The sequence below is a fragment of the Callithrix jacchus genome, chromosome 14 (assembly GCF_049354715.1).
Source record: "Callithrix jacchus isolate 240 chromosome 14, calJac240_pri, whole genome shotgun sequence".
Taxonomy (NCBI): Eukaryota; Metazoa; Chordata; class Mammalia; order Primates; family Cebidae; genus Callithrix; species Callithrix jacchus.
This window is the reverse complement of record NC_133515.1, coordinates 111864035-111885000: the sequence shown is the minus strand read 5'-3', so window position 1 is coordinate 111885000 and position 20966 is coordinate 111864035.

Below are 20966 nucleotides of genomic sequence, written 5' to 3'. Positions count from 1 at the left end.
TTCTAGTCTCATTTAAGAATGAGGCTTACTTGAGTTTTGTAGATTGTCACTGGTCAAATTTTGCTTTGTGGGAGTGAGCCAGAGGCCCGAAATGTAATAATTTGAAGATCTTTATTCCAAGTCACCAATACTGCAAAAGCCCTGGATTGACCCTAGGTGGCCCTTTCAGAATCCCTGGAGAAGAGCGATTTGGGCCAGTCAATGGGCACTGGTGCCATCCGGTTGCAGGGTGAGTGTGACCACAGTTGACCATCCCCAGTACATTCCATTAACCCACGAATCATGGCGGCCACTCATGCCAGGAGCCGCTCCCTCCATCCCCATAGCCATTCCCCCAGCACACGTGCACCCCCATCCTCCCTGGAGCACAATTGTGTGTCAGCATCCAAGGACCATCATCAAGGTATTCGCTTAAAGCTCATTCTCTGGTGACTCCTCTCCAACCAGCTTTTGCCTGCTTTATTACTTCACTGCCATGTCTGAAAGGATCCTGAGGAGGGAGAGGAGATTAACACCATGCTCGGCCAATCATCTTGAATTAGAACCCAGCGAAGTCTGCCAAACAAAGGATCGGTGACAGGCAATTCAGCCTTGGGCTGAGGGGCTGTTCAGGAAGAGACGGCCAGGTCAGTGCACCCCCAGCGGCTCCGCCGAGTCTACAGTGGCTGTCAGGGCTTCTGGGACTCTGGAGCCATGCTGGACACAGAGCCATGAGGCTGGAGGGGAGGGTCTGGTCATTGGTGTCCTTTAGTTTAGGAAAAGGAAGGAGCAGAACTGATCACAGTGCTTTGCTTCTGAATGGTTTTCTCTGCATGACATTAGGTTTCTGTTGTACTTTTTTAGTTAGAAAATGGCATCACACAGGAATCTCCAATGGTCTCAGCTCTTCAGACCCCTTCCCCATCATGATGCTCTGCACCTCCACATGGGACTCTGTGTTGTCACCTGTCTGCACGAGGATCCATGGCTCGCTTAGTCACAAGCATGTTGAGGCAAATCTAGCCTGCTGCTGCCTATAGCCAGGAAGGCCCGTGGTCTGACTCCGTAACTTACTGCCTCCCTGAGACGGCTGCACCTCTGCAAACCCCTCGTGCCCTCGCATCTTAGCCATGAACTCATGCAGACTTTTGCTCACTGGCCTTACCAGTGAGAAGCAGAAAGGTCTCTTGGTTTCTGTCAGTTGCAAAATAGTTGTTGCTCCTCTATCAATACACCAAGCATGGTGAAGGCACCTCTATCAAGTCTTGTTTCCTGACAGGAAAGAAAGGGGAGCTATTGTTAAATGGGAAAAGAAACTGAGGCACAGAGAGATTTTGGTATCAGGAAAGGTGATATGAGTGGGATTTTAACCTGTTTCTCACTCCAAAGTCAGGCCTCTTCCAAGTCGATCACAGCTGAATCCAAATACCATGCAGATATCATGCTAACACCACATACACCATGCTGACACCATGCTAACACTAATATCACATGCTGACATGCATGCTAATATCACATGCTAACACCACATACACCATGCTGACACCATGCTAAACCCAATATCACATGCTGACATGCATGCTAATATCACATGCTAACACCACATACACCATGCTGACACCATGCTAAACCCAATATCACATGCTGACATGCATGCTAATATCACATGCTAACACCACATACACCATGCTGACACCATGCTAACACCAATATCACATGCTGACATGCATGCTAATATCACATGCTAACACCACATACACCATGCTGACACCATGCTAACACCAATATCACATGCTGACATGCATGCTAATATCACATGCTAACACCACATACACCATGCTGACACCATGCTAACACCAATATCACATGCTGACATGCATGCTAATATCACATGCTAACACCACATACACCATGCTGACACCATGCTAAACCCAATATCACATGCTGACATGCATGCTAATATCACATGCTAACACCACATACACCATGCTGACACCATGTTAACACCACGGCAATATCATAGAGACACCATGCTGATACTACACCATGCTAACACCACAGAAACACCATGGTAACACCACACCAACATCACACTACAACATCCTAACACAACACAAACACCATGGAGACACCACACTAACCCACACTAACACCACACTACACCATGGAGACACCACGCTAACCCACACTAACACCACACTACACCATGGAGACACCACGCTAACCCACACTAACACCACACTACACCATGGAGACACCACGCTAACCCACACTAACACCACACTACACCATGGAGACACCACGCTAACCCACACTAACACCACACTACACCATGGAGACACCACGCTAACCCACACTAACACCACACTACACCATGGAGACACCACGCTAACCCACACTAACACCACACTACACCATGCAGACACCACGCTAACCCACACTAACACCACACTACACCATGGAGACACCACGCTAACCCACACGAACACCACACTACACCATGGAGACACCACGCTAACCCACACTAACACCACACTACACCATGGAGACACCACACTAACACCACACTACACCATGGAGACACCACACTACACCATACTACACCATGGAGACACCACACTAACCCACACTAACACCACACTACACCATGGAGACAACACGCTAACCCACACTAACACCACACTACACCATGGAGACACCACGCTAACCTACGCTAACCCACACGAACACCACACTACACCACGGAGACACCACGCTAACCCACACTAACACCACACTACACCATGGAGACACCACACTAACCCACACTAACACCACACTACACCATGGAGACACCACGCTAACCCACACTAACACCACACTACACCATGGAGACACCACACTAACCCATACTAACACCACACTACACCATGGAGACACCACGCTAACCCACACTAACACCACACTACACCATGGAGACACCATGCTAACACCACACTATACCATGGAGACACCACGCTAACCCACACGAACACCACACTACACCATGGAGACACCACGCTAACCCACACTAACACCACACTACACCATGGAGACACCACACTAACCCATACTAACACCACACTACACCATGCAGACACCACGCTAACCCACACTAACACCACACTACACCATGGAGACACCACACTAACCCACACTAACACCACACTACACCATGGAGACACCACACTAACCCACACTAACACCACACTACACCATGCAGACACCACGCTAACCCACACGAACACCACACTACACCATGGAGACACCACGCTAACCCACACGAACACCACACTACACCATGGAGACACCACACTAACACCACACTACACCATGGAGACACCACACTAACCCACACTAACACCACACTAACACCACACTACACCATGGAGACACCACACTAACACCACACTACACCATGGAGACACCACACTACACCATACTACACCATGGAGACACCACACTAACCCACACTAACACCACACTACACCATGGAGACACCACGCTAACCCACAGTAACACCACACTACACCATGGAGACACCACACTAACCCACACTAACACCACACTACACCATGGAGACACCACACTAACCCACACTAACACCACACTACACCATGGAGACACCACACTAACCCACACTAACACCACACTACACCATGGAGACACCACACTAACACCACACTAACACCACACTACACCATGGAGACACCACACTAACACCACACTACACCATGGAGACACCACACTAACCCACACTAACACTACACTACACCATGGAGACACCACACTAACCCACACTAACACCACACTACACCATGGAGACACCACACTAACACCACACTACACCATGGAGACACCACACTAACCCACACTAACACCACACTACACCATGGAGACACCACGCTAACCCACACTAACACCACACTACACCATGGAGACACCACACTAACACCACACTACACCATGGAGACACCACACTAACCCACACTAACACCACACTACACCATGGAGACACCACACTAACACCACACTACACCATGGAGACACCACGCTAACCCACACTAACACCACACTACACCATGGAGACACCACGCTAACCCACACTAACACCACACTACACCATGGAGACACCACGCTAACCCACACTAACACCACACTACACCATGGAGACACCACGCTAACCCACACTAACACCACACTACACCATGGAGACACCACGCTAACCCACACTAACACCACACTACACCATGGAGACACCACGCTAACCCACACTAACACCACACTACACCATGGAGACACCACGCTAACCCACACTAACACCACACTACACCATGGAGACACCACGCTAACCCACACTAACACCACACTACACCATGGAGACACCACGCTAACCCACACTAACAAACACCACAGTACACCATGGAGACACCACGCTAACCCACACTAACACCACACTACACCATGGAGACACCACGCTAACCCACACGAACACCACACTACACCATGGAGACACCACGCTAACCCACACTAACACCACACTACACCATGGAGACACCACACTAACACCACACTACACCATGGAGACACCACACTACACCATACTACACCATGGAGACACCACACTAACCCACACTAACACCACACTACACCATGGAGACACCACACTAACACCACACTACACCATGGAGACACCACACTAACCCACACTAACACCACACTACACCATGGAGACACCACACTAACACCACACTACACCATGGAGACACCACACTAACACCACACTACACCATGGAGACACCACACTAACCCACACTAACACCACACTACACCATGGAGACACCACACTAACACCACACTACACCATGGAGACACCACACTAACACCACACTACACCATGGAGACACCACGCTAACCCACACTAACACCACACTACACCATGGAGACACCACACTAACACCACACTACACCATGGAGACACCACACTAACCCACACTAACACCACACTACACCATGGAGACACCACACTAACACCACACTACACCATGGAGACACCACACTAACACCACACTACACCATGGAGACACCACGCTAACCCACACTAACACCACACTACACCATGGAGACACCACACTAACACCACACTACACCATGGAGACACCACACTAACCCACACTAACACTACACTACACCATGGAGACACCACACTAACCCACACTAACACTACACTACACCATGGAGACACCACGCTAACCCACACTAACACCACACTACACCATGGAGACACCACGCTAACCCACACTAACACCACACTACACCATGGAGACACCACACTAACCCACACTAACACCACACTACACCATGGAGACACCACGCTAACCCACACTAACACCACACTACACCATGGAGACACCACACTAACCCATACTAACACCACACTACACCATGGAGACACCACGCTAACCCACACTAACACCACACTACACCATGGAGACACCATGCTAACACCACACTATACCATGGAGACACCACGCTAACCCACACGAACACCACACTACACCATGGAGACACCACGCTAACCCACACTAACACCACACTACACCATGGAGACACCACACTAACCCATACTAACACCACACTACACCATGCAGACACCACGCTAACCCACACTAACACCACACTACACCATGGAGACACCACACTAACCCACACTAACACCACACTACACCATGGAGACACCACACTAACCCACACTAACACCACACTACACCATGCAGACACCACGCTAACCCACACGAACACCACACTACACCATGGAGACACCACGCTAACCCACACTAACACCACACTACACCATGGAGACACCACACTAACACCACACTACACCATGGAGACACCACACTAACCCACACTAACACCACACTACACCATGGAGACACCACACTAACACCACACTACACCATGGAGACACCACGCTAACCCACACTAACACCACACTACACCATGGAGACACCACGCTAACCCACACTAACACCACACTACACCATGGAGACACCACGCTAACCCACACTAACACCACACTACACCATGGAGACACCACGCTAACCCACACTAACACCACACTACACCATGGAGACACCACGCTAACCCACACTAACACCACACTACACCATGCAGACACCACGCTAACCCACACTAACACCACACTACACCATGGAGACACCACGCTAACCCACACTAACACCACACTACACCATGGAGACACCACGCTAACCCACACTAACACCACACTACACCATGGAGACACCACGCTAACCCACACTAACAAACACCACAGTACACCATGGAGACACCACGCTAACCCACACTAACACCACACTACACCATGGAGACACCACGCTAACCCACACGAACACCACACTACACCATGGAGACACCACGCTAACCCACACTAACACCACACTACACCATGGAGACACCACACTAACACCACACTACACCATGGAGACACCACACTACACCATACTACACCATGGAGACACCACACTAACCCACACTAACACCACACTACACCATGGAGACACCACACTAACACCACACTACACCATGGAGACACCACACTAACCCACACTAACACCACACTACACCATGGAGACACCACACTAACACCACACTACACCATGGAGACACCACACTAACACCACACTACACCATGGAGACACCACACTAACCCACACTAACACCACACTACACCATGGAGACACCACACTAACACCACACTACACCATGGAGACACCACACTAACACCACACTACACCATGGAGACACCACGCTAACCCACACTAACACCACACTACACCATGGAGACACCACACTAACACCACACTACACCATGGAGACACCACACTAACCCACACTAACACCACACTACACCATGGAGACACCACACTAACACCACACTACACCATGGAGACACCACACTAACACCACACTACACCATGGAGACACCACGCTAACCCACACTAACACCACACTACACCATGGAGACACCACACTAACACCACACTACACCATGGAGACACCACACTAACCCACACTAACACCACACTACACCATGGAGACACCACACTAACACCACACTACACCATGGAGACACCACACTAACACCACACTACACCATGGAGACACCACGCTAACCCACACTAACACCACACTACACCATGGAGACACCACACTAACACCACACTACACCATGGAGACACCACACTAACCCACACTAACACTACACTACACCATGGAGACACCACACTAACCCACACTAACACTACACTACACCATGGAGACACCACGCTAACCCACACTAACACCACACTACACCATGGAGACACCACGCTAACCCACACTAACACCACACTACACCATGGAGACACCACACTAACCCACACTAACACCACACTACACCATGGAGACACCACGCTAACCCACACTAACACCACACTACACCATGGAGACACCACGCTAACCCACACTAACACCACACTACACCATGGAGACACCACGCTAACCCACACTAACACCACACTACACCATGGAGACACCACGCTAACCCACACTAACACCACACTACACCATGCAGACACCACGCTAACCCACACTAACACCACACTACACCATGGAGACACCACGCTAACCCACACGAACACCACACTACACCATGGAGACACCACGCTAACCCACACTAACACCACACTACACCATGGAGACACCACACTAACACCACACTACACCATGGAGACACCACACTACACCATACTACACCATGGAGACACCACACTAACCCACACTAACACCACACTACACCATGGAGACAACACGCTAACCCACACTAACACCACACTACACCATGGAGACACCACGCTAACCTACGCTAACCCACACGAACACCACACTACACCACGGAGACACCACGCTAACCCACACTAACACCACACTACACCATGGAGACACCACACTAACCCACACTAACACCACACTACACCATGGAGACACCACGCTAACCCACACTAACACCACACTACACCATGGAGACACCACACTAACCCATACTAACACCACACTACACCATGGAGACACCACGCTAACCCACACTAACACCACACTACACCATGGAGACACCATGCTAACACCACACTATACCATGGAGACACCACGCTAACCCACACGAACACCACACTACACCATGGAGACACCACGCTAACCCACACTAACACCACACTACACCATGGAGACACCACACTAACCCATACTAACACCACACTACACCATGCAGACACCACGCTAACCCACACTAACACCACACTACACCATGGAGACACCACACTAACCCACACTAACACCACACTACACCATGGAGACACCACACTAACCCACACTAACACCACACTACACCATGCAGACACCACGCTAACCCACACGAACACCACACTACACCATGGAGACACCACGCTAACCCACACGAACACCACACTACACCATGGAGACACCACACTAACACCACACTACACCATGGAGACACCACACTAACCCACACTAACACCACACTAACACCACACTACACCATGGAGACACCACACTAACACCACACTACACCATGGAGACACCACACTACACCATACTACACCATGGAGACACCACACTAACCCACACTAACACCACACTACACCATGGAGACACCACGCTAACCCACAGTAACACCACACTACACCATGGAGACACCACACTAACCCACACTAACACCACACTACACCATGGAGACACCACACTAACCCACACTAACACCACACTACACCATGGAGACACCACACTAACCCACACTAACACCACACTACACCATGGAGACACCACACTAACACCACACTAACACCACACTACACCATGGAGACACCACACTAACACCACACTACACCATGGAGACACCACACTAACCCACACTAACACTACACTACACCATGGAGACACCACACTAACCCACACTAACACCACACTACACCATGGAGACACCACACTAACACCACACTACACCATGGAGACACCACACTAACCCACACTAACACCACACTACACCATGGAGACACCACGCTAACCCACACTAACACCACACTACACCATGGAGACACCACACTAACACCACACTACACCATGGAGACACCACACTAACCCACACTAACACCACACTACACCATGGAGACACCACACTAACACCACACTACACCATGGAGACACCACGCTAACCCACACTAACACCACACTACACCATGGAGACACCACGCTAACCCACACTAACACCACACTACACCATGGAGACACCACGCTAACCCACACTAACACCACACTACACCATGGAGACACCACGCTAACCCACACTAACACCACACTACACCATGGAGACACCACGCTAACCCACACTAACACCACACTACACCATGGAGACACCACGCTAACCCACACTAACACCACACTACACCATGGAGACACCACGCTAACCCACACTAACACCACACTACACCATGGAGACACCACGCTAACCCACACTAACACCACACTACACCATGGAGACACCACGCTAACCCACACTAACAAACACCACAGTACACCATGGAGACACCACGCTAACCCACACTAACACCACACTACACCATGGAGACACCACGCTAACCCACACGAACACCACACTACACCATGGAGACACCACGCTAACCCACACTAACACCACACTACACCATGGAGACACCACACTAACACCACACTACACCATGGAGACACCACACTACACCATACTACACCATGGAGACACCACACTAACCCACACTAACACCACACTACACCATGGAGACACCACACTAACACCACACTACACCATGGAGACACCACACTAACCCACACTAACACCACACTACACCATGGAGACACCACACTAACACCACACTACACCATGGAGACACCACACTAACACCACACTACACCATGGAGACACCACACTAACCCACACTAACACCACACTACACCATGGAGACACCACACTAACACCACACTACACCATGGAGACACCACACTAACACCACACTACACCATGGAGACACCACGCTAACCCACACTAACACCACACTACACCATGGAGACACCACACTAACACCACACTACACCATGGAGACACCACACTAACCCACACTAACACCACACTACACCATGGAGACACCACACTAACACCACACTACACCATGGAGACACCACACTAACACCACACTACACCATGGAGACACCACGCTAACCCACACTAACACCACACTACACCATGGAGACACCACACTAACACCACACTACACCATGGAGACACCACACTAACCCACACTAACACTACACTACACCATGGAGACACCACACTAACCCACACTAACACTACACTACACCATGGAGACACCACGCTAACCCACACTAACACCACACTACACCATGGAGACACCACGCTAACCCACACTAACACCACACTACACCATGGAGACACCACACTAACCCACACTAACACCACACTACACCATGGAGACACCACGCTAACCCACACTAACACCACACTACACCATGGAGACACCACACTAACCCATACTAACACCACACTACACCATGGAGACACCACGCTAACCCACACTAACACCACACTACACCATGGAGACACCATGCTAACACCACACTATACCATGGAGACACCACGCTAACCCACACGAACACCACACTACACCATGGAGACACCACGCTAACCCACACTAACACCACACTACACCATGGAGACACCACACTAACCCATACTAACACCACACTACACCATGCAGACACCACGCTAACCCACACTAACACCACACTACACCATGGAGACACCACACTAACCCACACTAACACCACACTACACCATGGAGACACCACACTAACCCACACTAACACCACACTACACCATGCAGACACCACGCTAACCCACACGAACACCACACTACACCATGGAGACACCACGCTAACCCACACTAACACCACACTACACCATGGAGACACCACACTAACACCACACTACACCATGGAGACACCACACTAACCCACACTAACACCACACTACACCATGGAGACACCACACTAACACCACACTACACCATGGAGACACCACGCTAACCCACACTAACACCACACTACACCATGGAGACACCACGCTAACCCACACTAACACCACACTACACCATGGAGACACCACGCTAACCCACACTAACACCACACTACACCATGGAGACACCACGCTAACCCACACTAACACCACACTACACCATGGAGACACCACGCTAACCCACACTAACACCACACTACACCATGCAGACACCACGCTAACCCACACTAACACCACACTACACCATGGAGACACCACGCTAACCCACACTAACACCACACTACACCATGGAGACACCACGCTAACCCACACTAACACCACACTACACCATGGAGACACCACGCTAACCCACACTAACAAACACCACAGTACACCATGGAGACACCACGCTAACCCACACTAACACCACACTACACCATGGAGACACCACGCTAACCCACACGAACACCACACTACACCATGGAGACACCACGCTAACCCACACTAACACCACACTACACCATGGAGACACCACACTAACACCACACTACACCATGGAGACACCACACTACACCATACTACACCATGGAGACACCACACTAACCCACACTAACACCACACTACACCATGGAGACACCACACTAACACCACACTACACCATGGAGACACCACACTAACCCACACTAACACCACACTACACCATGGAGACACCACACTAACACCACACTACACCATGGAGACACCACACTAACACCACACTACACCATGGAGACACCACACTAACCCACACTAACACCACACTACACCATGGAGACACCACACTAACACCACACTACACCATGGAGACACCACACTAACACCACACTACACCATGGAGACACCACGCTAACCCACACTAACACCACACTACACCATGGAGACACCACACTAACACCACACTACACCATGGAGACACCACACTAACCCACACTAACACCACACTACACCATGGAGACACCACACTAACACCACACTACACCATGGAGACACCACACTAACACCACACTACACCATGGAGACACCACGCTAACCCACACTAACACCACACTACACCATGGAGACACCACACTAACACCACACTACACCATGGAGACACCACACTAACCCACACTAACACTACACTACACCATGGAGACACCACACTAACCCACACTAACACTACACTACACCATGGAGACACCACGCTAACCCACACTAACACCACACTACACCATGGAGACACCACGCTAACCCACACTAACACCACACTACACCATGGAGACACCACACTAACCCACACTAACACCACACTACACCATGGAGACACCACGCTAACCCACACTAACACCACACTACACCATGGAGACACCACGCTAACCCACACTAACACCACACTACACCATGGAGACACCACGCTAACCCACACTAACAAACACCACAGTACACCATGGAGACACCACGCTAACCCACACTAACACCACACTACACCATGGAGACACCACGCTAACCCACACGAACACCACACTACACCATGGAGACACCACGCTAACCCACACTAACACCACACTACACCATGGAGACACCACACTAACACCACACTACACCATGGAGACACCACACTACACCATACTACACCATGGAGACACCACACTAACCCACACTAACACCACACTACACCATGGAGACAACACGCTAACCCACACTAACACCACACTACACCATGGAGACACCACGCTAACCTACGCTAACCCACACGAACACCACACTACACCACGGAGACACCACGCTAACCCACACTAACACCACACTACACCATGGAGACACCACACTAACCCACACTAACACCACACTACACCATGGAGACACCACGCTAACCCACACTAACACCACACTACACCATGGAGACACCACACTAACCCACACTAACACCACACTAACACCACACTACACCATGGAGACACCACACTAACACCACACTACACCATGGAGACACCACGCTAACCCACACTAACACCACACTACACCATGGAGACACCACACTAACACCACACTACACCATGGAGACACCACACTAACCCACACTAACACCACACTACACCATGGAGACACCACACTAACACCACACTACACCATGGAGACACCACACTAACACCACACTACACCATGGAGACACCACGCTAACCCACACTAACACCACACTACACCATGGAGACACCACACTAACACCACACTACACCATGGAGACACCACACTAACCCACACTAACACTACACTACACCATGGAGACACCACACTAACCCACACTAACACTACACTACACCATGGAGACACCACGCTAACCCACACTAACACCACACTACACCATGGAGACACCACGCTAACCCACACTAACACCACACTACACCATGGAGACACCACACTAACCCACACTACACCATGGAGACACCACGCTAACCCACACTAACACCACACTACACCATGCTAACCCTGCACTAACACTATGCCAACACCAGGCTAGCACCAACTACAGGCGCCCAGCCAGGTGCAGAAGTTACGGAGTCCACTGCCGATGAAAAGTCCCCTGACAGCCTTTATGATGTGGGTCTCCCGAGACTCCGTGCCTATTCTAGTGTGAATGGATCGAGTTTTATTGATCTAAATCAACGTGGGCTGAGGAAAAGCACAGCAACTGGTGTGATCAAACGAGCTTCTCACACGTGGCCCAGAAACTCTCTGTCACAGCGTGAGGCAACCAGACACTAAGTTCAGAGAGACTGTAAAATGTCCCCCTAGTGCCACAAAAGGACTTCCACCAGTTCTTCAGCCAACCTTCAGTATGATTCAACCAAAGTAGCTCAGTTACAGATATGAGAACTGGGCACCTCAACACACTTTGAATAGTTTTTAAATGTACTAACAGACACACCTTTGTCTGTTTCACATTCTAATACTGAAATACCCCAATAGAGAGTGGGAGCCACTGTTGTCACCCCGTCTGCTCCAGACTCTTCCAGCGCTGTTGGCCTGACTGGACGTCCCCAGCGTGTCCGCTACCTGATAACTGCTTCCTTAGTGCTTCTCTGACTTGGCACAGAAGTCCCACATTCCACGTCAAAGAGGAGCTGAAGGATCATTCCATAAAGATTTACGGAGGCCTCACCACGCAGCAGCAGCATACAACCATGGGCCCGTTGACCATGGGGAGGCCGCGTGTGAGATAACATTGCCCAGAACCAAATGCGTCCAAGCACACTGCTCAGCAGAACCAGGGAAGTCTGAAAATCGCTGGTCCGCACCAATGTCGGTACCCCAGGTGTGAGATTACACTAGTTTTACAAGATGCTACTGTCCAGGGAAGCTGGGTAGTGAGACCAGCTCTCTCGATATTATTTCTTACAACCACATGTGAGTATACAATTATATCAAAGTAAAAACTTTTAAGAGGGAGGAGGAAGGGATAGATTTCTTTGCCGCGATAGGACTGGCTGGGCCTGGGTCTGGGAATGAAGAATGAACTCCCCGGGCATCTGGTGGCCAGGCAGGACCGAGAACCCTCATCCAGAGAACCCACCCCCCGCAGCCATGTCTGTCCCCTCTCCTCGTCCCACAGGGGGAGCTGAGAGGCAGCAGCTTCCGGCCAGTGCCTTGAATAAAGCAAGCAGGGTACCCCTGGGCTGTTTCTCACTCACTCACTCAGGCGAATGGCTCCCTTCAACTACACCACCTGGCTTCTTAAAGGAGCTTCCAAATGTTTTAACCATCACACAAATGAAAACGCAGGCAGAGCAGTCTCCTCCACAGTGACCCTCCTTGCCTATTAAACCACATCTAACAAGTGATCTGGACAGGCCATGCTGTGCTGCTTCCCCCAACGTGGGCCACGAAATCCTATCAACAGAGTGAGCTCCCCCGAAGCAGACTAACCTCTCAGGCTCCCGGGGCTGGATCCTTCAGCTGCCAGGCACACGGTGCCTACAAGCCATGCCACTGAAGGGAATGACAGCAGCCAGCGGGAAGGTGGCACCCTGCAGGCGGGCACTTTAAATTATCCACAGATCTCAACTGCAAAATCGATCCTTATGTTCTGTCAAAGTTAAGAGATAATGAATGATTTGTATCTGTGTACTTGGCAGAGTGGTGGCCACAATTATGATAATGATACCTTGGCTTTGTAGCCTCTTTCCCCTGAAGAGTTTGAAACCTTCCAGATTGCTTCGATTTATCTTTTGACATTGCTGTGGAAAGCGAAAAGTAATGTTGGTGGGTCAGACTAATATAATCCCATTTCATAGGGGGTTTAATCGAAATTAGAGATGGAAAGTGATTCATCTGAAGACCGACATTTCACTCAGCGGTCCAGCCAGGGAGAGATTCAAATTCCCCATCAAGGATTGTATTTGTTAGGTTAATCAACTCTAGCTACCAGAACAAACATTTCAGTGACTCACCCCAATGAGAACCCACTAGCTACTCCTGTTACAGTCTGATGTGGGCCAGGCAGCCACCATGAGCATATCTCCTCCATGCAGTGACTCAGGGGTCCAGGGCTTCTCCAGCCTGTGGGTCTCTAGAGCATCCATTGTGCTCTGTTGGCCACGTCGCACTGGCCAAAGAGCACAGACCACAGCAGGAAGGTTGCACAGGGTCCTCAGGCAGGGCCTGAAAGGGTTGCAACTCACTGCTGTGCTCACTTCTGGCCAGAACTCAATCACAGGGACATGACTAACTGCAAAAGAGGCTTGGAAAGGTGGAACGTGCCAGAATACTGGAGCTCTTGACTGAGACAGCACATCTAGTTTCCTGCCTCGGTATTTGGAGTACCAACTCCATCAACCTTCCTCCGGAGGAATGCCAAAGGAAAAGAATACATTTAAAATACGTCATGCTAACTGGGCATGGTGGTATGAGCTAATCCCAGCACTTTGGGAGGCCGAGGATCACTTAAAGCCAGGAGTTCAAGATCAGCCTAGGAAACATCATCTAGAAATCCCATCTCTACAAAAAAAAAAAAAAAAAAAAAAAGCCAGCTACAGTGGGTCACACCTCGAATTTTAGCACTTTGGGAGGGCAAGGAGGGAGGATCACTTAAGCCCAGGAGTACAAGACTTGCCTGGGCAAAATGGCAAAACCTCATTGCTACCAAAAAATATACAACTTAGCCAGGCATGGTGATGTGCACTTGTAATCCTAGCTGTCTGGAGGCTAAGGTAAAAGGTTTGAGCCTGGGAGGTCGAGGTTATAGTGAGCTGTAATTATCTCACTGCACTCCAGCCTGGGAGACAGAGAGAGTGATCCTATCCCCAAAATAAAAAAATTAAATAGGAAATAAAAACAAATACAATGCCTCATGCCAGCTAACGGACTGCATCACAGCAGCGCAAGAAAAGAAACCAGCGTCTGCTGTGTCTAAAGAAAATCTACTTACCATCCCAGTCACTTGCTTTCTCCCTTCCCTGTCTCTTTCCTAAAAGGGAAAATAAGTGCCTCTGGTGCTGGTCAACATGCAACAAGTCAGCTACAGGCTCTCTCCCACCAACTACAACCAAACACTCTCACACCGTACAAAAAGGTAGCACCTGAGGACTCCAAAAAGTGAGCAACAGCAGGCAGACTGGAAAGGGAAATTGAAACTTGACAGATGACCAATAGGCGTGAAGCTATTGGATTCTCTCTTCTTTATCTCCCAGCTTTGTCCTGAAGGCAGCCAGAGCCTCGGCACTTCTCAGCAAGCAGTGCAGATGTAACTTTGAGAGAATCCCTCTCTTGTTGGCCAGAGGACTGAAAACGAGGACCAGAGGGTCAAGGTCCCTTCTCTCTCTCCTCTCCTGGCCCCACTCCAAGGTCACCCTGTCCTGAAAGTACAGCAGTGGCAAGGATGTTGTCACCTAAAATACCAGAAAAGCATCATCCCTTTGGCTGGGGGAACTAAGAAAATGGGCCTCTGTGTTCCAGAAATATTGGAGGAACCCACTAATTTTTTCCTTTTTTTTCTCTTGCCACCCTAGTTAAGTGAAATGGCAATACCGTTTCACACATAGGTGAGAAACCAGAGTTTTCTAGCCAAGGACTATGGAAGGTACCCCTGTGATCCAGAGAATATTGGGAAATTCCTGGGGGCAGATAATTTGAGAAGAAGTCCCCCAATAATGTGTGTGAGCTGCCATGAACCCTAGGCTTACCTCTAAGCTGTGTGTGCATGGGACACAGAGAAGCAAAGCTGGTTGGTCAGCTCAGGTGACCATGACAAAATACCACAGACAGTGATTTAAATAACAGAAGCTTATTTTCTCACAGTCTGGAGGCTGGAAGTATGAGATCCGGGTGCCAGCAGGGTCTAGTTCTGAGGAGGACCTTCTTGCTGGCTTTCAGATGACTGCATTCTCACTGTGTCCTCATCAGAGAGAGCTCCCTGGTCTCTCCTACAAGGGCACTAATCCCATCAAGAAGAACCCTCCCTCAGACTTCATCCGAACCCAATTACCTTCTTAAATAGCCCCGTCTCCCAGTACCATCACACTGGGAGTGCGGCTTCAACAGATACATTTGAAGGACACAGTCAATCCCGGCACATAGAACAAAGGCTTTTTAAAACTGAGCTGATGCTGAAATTACTCCCACAGAAGGTGAGATGGCATTATGGCCTGAACTTAACATTCTCTAGAGGATTTATTTATTTATTTATTGAGATGGAGTTTCGCTCTTGTTACCCAGGCTGGAGTGCAATGACGCGATCTCGGCTCACTGCAACCTCCGCCTCCTGGGTTCAGGCAATTCTCCTGCCTCGGCCTCCTGAATAGCTGGGATTACAGGCACACGCCACTGTGCCCAGCCAATTTTTTGTATTTTTAGTAGAGACGGGGTTTCACTGTGATGACCAGGATGGTCTCGATCTCTTGACCTCGTGATCCACCCGCCTCGGCCTCCCAAAATGCTGGGATTACAGGCTTGAGCCACTGCGCCCAGCCGAGGATTTAAATACAGGTCTCTCAACTTACGCACTGTTGACATTTTGGATAGGATACCTCTTTGTTGAAAGAGATTGTGAACAGTCAAAATTGTCTCCAGACATTCCCACATGTTCTCTGTGGGGCAAAACCATCCCTGGTTGGAAACCATTGATTTAAACAAAACTCAGCATCTCACAACATAATAGCCACTATACCCAAGGTATAACCCAGAATTACTCGACATACTAAGAACTAGGATAATCTGCCCAATTGTCAAGGTGTGATCATTCAAACACCCAGGACACATGCCACCTTGAGATGCCTCAGGTGTTTGAATTATCAGACAAAGCTCTAGTATAACCATGCTCCATGAGGAAAGGTGAACACTCTTGAAACAAAGAGAAAGACAGGTGTTTCAGAAAAGAAATACAAACTATAGAAGAAAAACAAAAATTTTAGAACTTAAAAAATAAAACAGAAGCAAAAGAAATCACAAAAAGACTTCAATTGTAGAATGCAGATAACAGGGTGGGGGTAGCCCAAGAGCTTGAAGGTAGAAAGTATAAATTATCTGATCTGAAGAACAGAGAAGGGGGGAAAGAGTGGTGAGGAGAAGGCGGAAGGGTGGAGATCATAGCCTCAGAAACCTCTGGGACAATTTCAGCCTCTCAAAAGAAAACCTTCCAGAAGCTTTTACTGGAAAATTCTACCAAACATTTATGGGAGGAATAAAACTACTTTTATTCTATCACTTCCAGAAAATAGGAGAGGGAAGCCTGTACAACTCACTGGATGAGGCCAGCACTGCTCTGATGGCAAGAGCAGACAAAGATCCCACAATAAAGGAAAAGAGACCAATGTTCCTCATGAACGTAGACACAAAACTCCTCCACAAAATAATAACAACTACGATCCTCTATATTTATAAAAAGAATAGCAAATCAGGCCAGGCGCAGTGGCTCACACCTGTAATCTCAGCACTTTGGGAGGCCGAGGCAGGTGGATCACAAGGTCAAGAGATCGAGACCATCCTGGTCAACATGGCGAAACCCTGTCTCTACTAAAAATACAAAAAATTAGCTGGGCATGGTGGTGTGTGCCTGTAATCCCAGCTACTCAGGAGGCTGAGGCAGGAGAATTGCCTGAACCCAGGAGGCGGAGGTTGCGGTGAGCAGAGATCGCGCCATTGCACTCCAGCCTGGGTAACAAGAGCGAAACTCTGTCTCAAAAAAAAAGAAAAAAAAAAAGAATAGCAAATCAACGCTAAGAATAGCAAATTCAACCTCATGTAAGACTGGTCAGCATCTGAAAAGCATTGAATGCAATCCACCATGTTACAAACTAAAGAAGAAAGCCTTCATGGTTATATCAATAAACACAGAAATGGCATCAACAAAATGCAATACTGGTTCATGCCCAGATAAATAGGAATATAAGGAAATTCCTCAACCTAATATTGGGCATCTACAAAACACTGAAATTTGTCTTCATACTTAGTGGTCAAAGACTGAGAAATTTCTCCCCTCTGATCAGGAACAAGCAAGGACATCGTCTCCCGCCACTCCTTTTCAACACTATACTGAGGTTCTGGCCCCTGCAATAAAGCAACGTATACAAATAAAAGGCATAAGGAACAGAAAGGAAGAAATAAAACTGTTTCTGGTTTGCATTAAACATAAATGCCCACCTGGAAAATTCCAAGTATTCTAGAAAAAAATAAAGCTCCAAAAGCAAAGAAATGAGTTTGTCACATGTGGTATTAATGAAAGGACAAACACATAGATCAATGGAACAAGAGAGTCCAGTAATCCCACACGAATATACAGTCCATTGATTTTCAGTGAATCTGCGAAGGCAATTCAAGGAATCATCTTCTCAACAAAAGACGCTGGACAGCTGCACTGCAGAGCAACGAAGTGAGCACCTTCTCAACAAAAGACGCTGGGCAGCTGCACTGCATAGCAATGAAGCGAGCGGCTTCTCAACAAAAGATGCTGGGCAGCTGCACTGCACAGCAAGGAAGCGAGCACCTTCTCAACAAAAGACGCTGGGCGGCTGCACTGCACAGCAAGGAAGGAGCACCTTCTCAACAAAAGATGCTGGACAGCTTCACTGCACAGCAAGGAAGGGAGCGTCTTCTCAACAAAAGACTCTGGGCAGCTGCACTGCACAGCAAGGAAGGAGTACCTTCTCAACAAAAGATGCTGGGCAGCTGCACTGCAGAGCAACGAAGCGAGCACCTTCTCAACAAAAGACGCTGGACAGCTGCACTGCACAGCAAGGAAGCGAGCACCTTCTCAACAAAAGACGCTGGGCAGCTGCACTGCAGAGCAAGGAAGGGAGCGTCTTCTCAACAAAAGACTCTGGGCAGCTGCACTGCACAGCAAGGAAAGAGTACCTTCTCAACAAAAGACGCTGGGCAGCTGCACTGCAGAGCAAGGAAGGGAGCGTCTTCTCAACAAAAGACTCTGGGCAGCTGCACTGCACAGCAAGGAAGGAGTACCTTCTCAACAAAAGATGCTGGGCAGCTGCACTGCAGAGCAACGAAGCGAGCACCTTCTCAACAAAAGACGCTGGACAGCTGCACTGCACAGCAAGGAAGCGAGCACCTTCTCAACAAAAGACGCTGGGCAGCTGCACTGCAGAGCAAGGAAGGGAGCGTCTTCTCAACAAAAGACTCTGGGCAGCTGCACTGCACAGCAAGGAAGGAGTACCTTCTCAACAAAAGATGCTGGGCAGCTGCACTGCAGAGCAACGAAGCGAGCACCTTCTCAACAAAAGACGCTGGACAGCTGCACTGCACAGCAAGGAAGCGAGCACCTTCT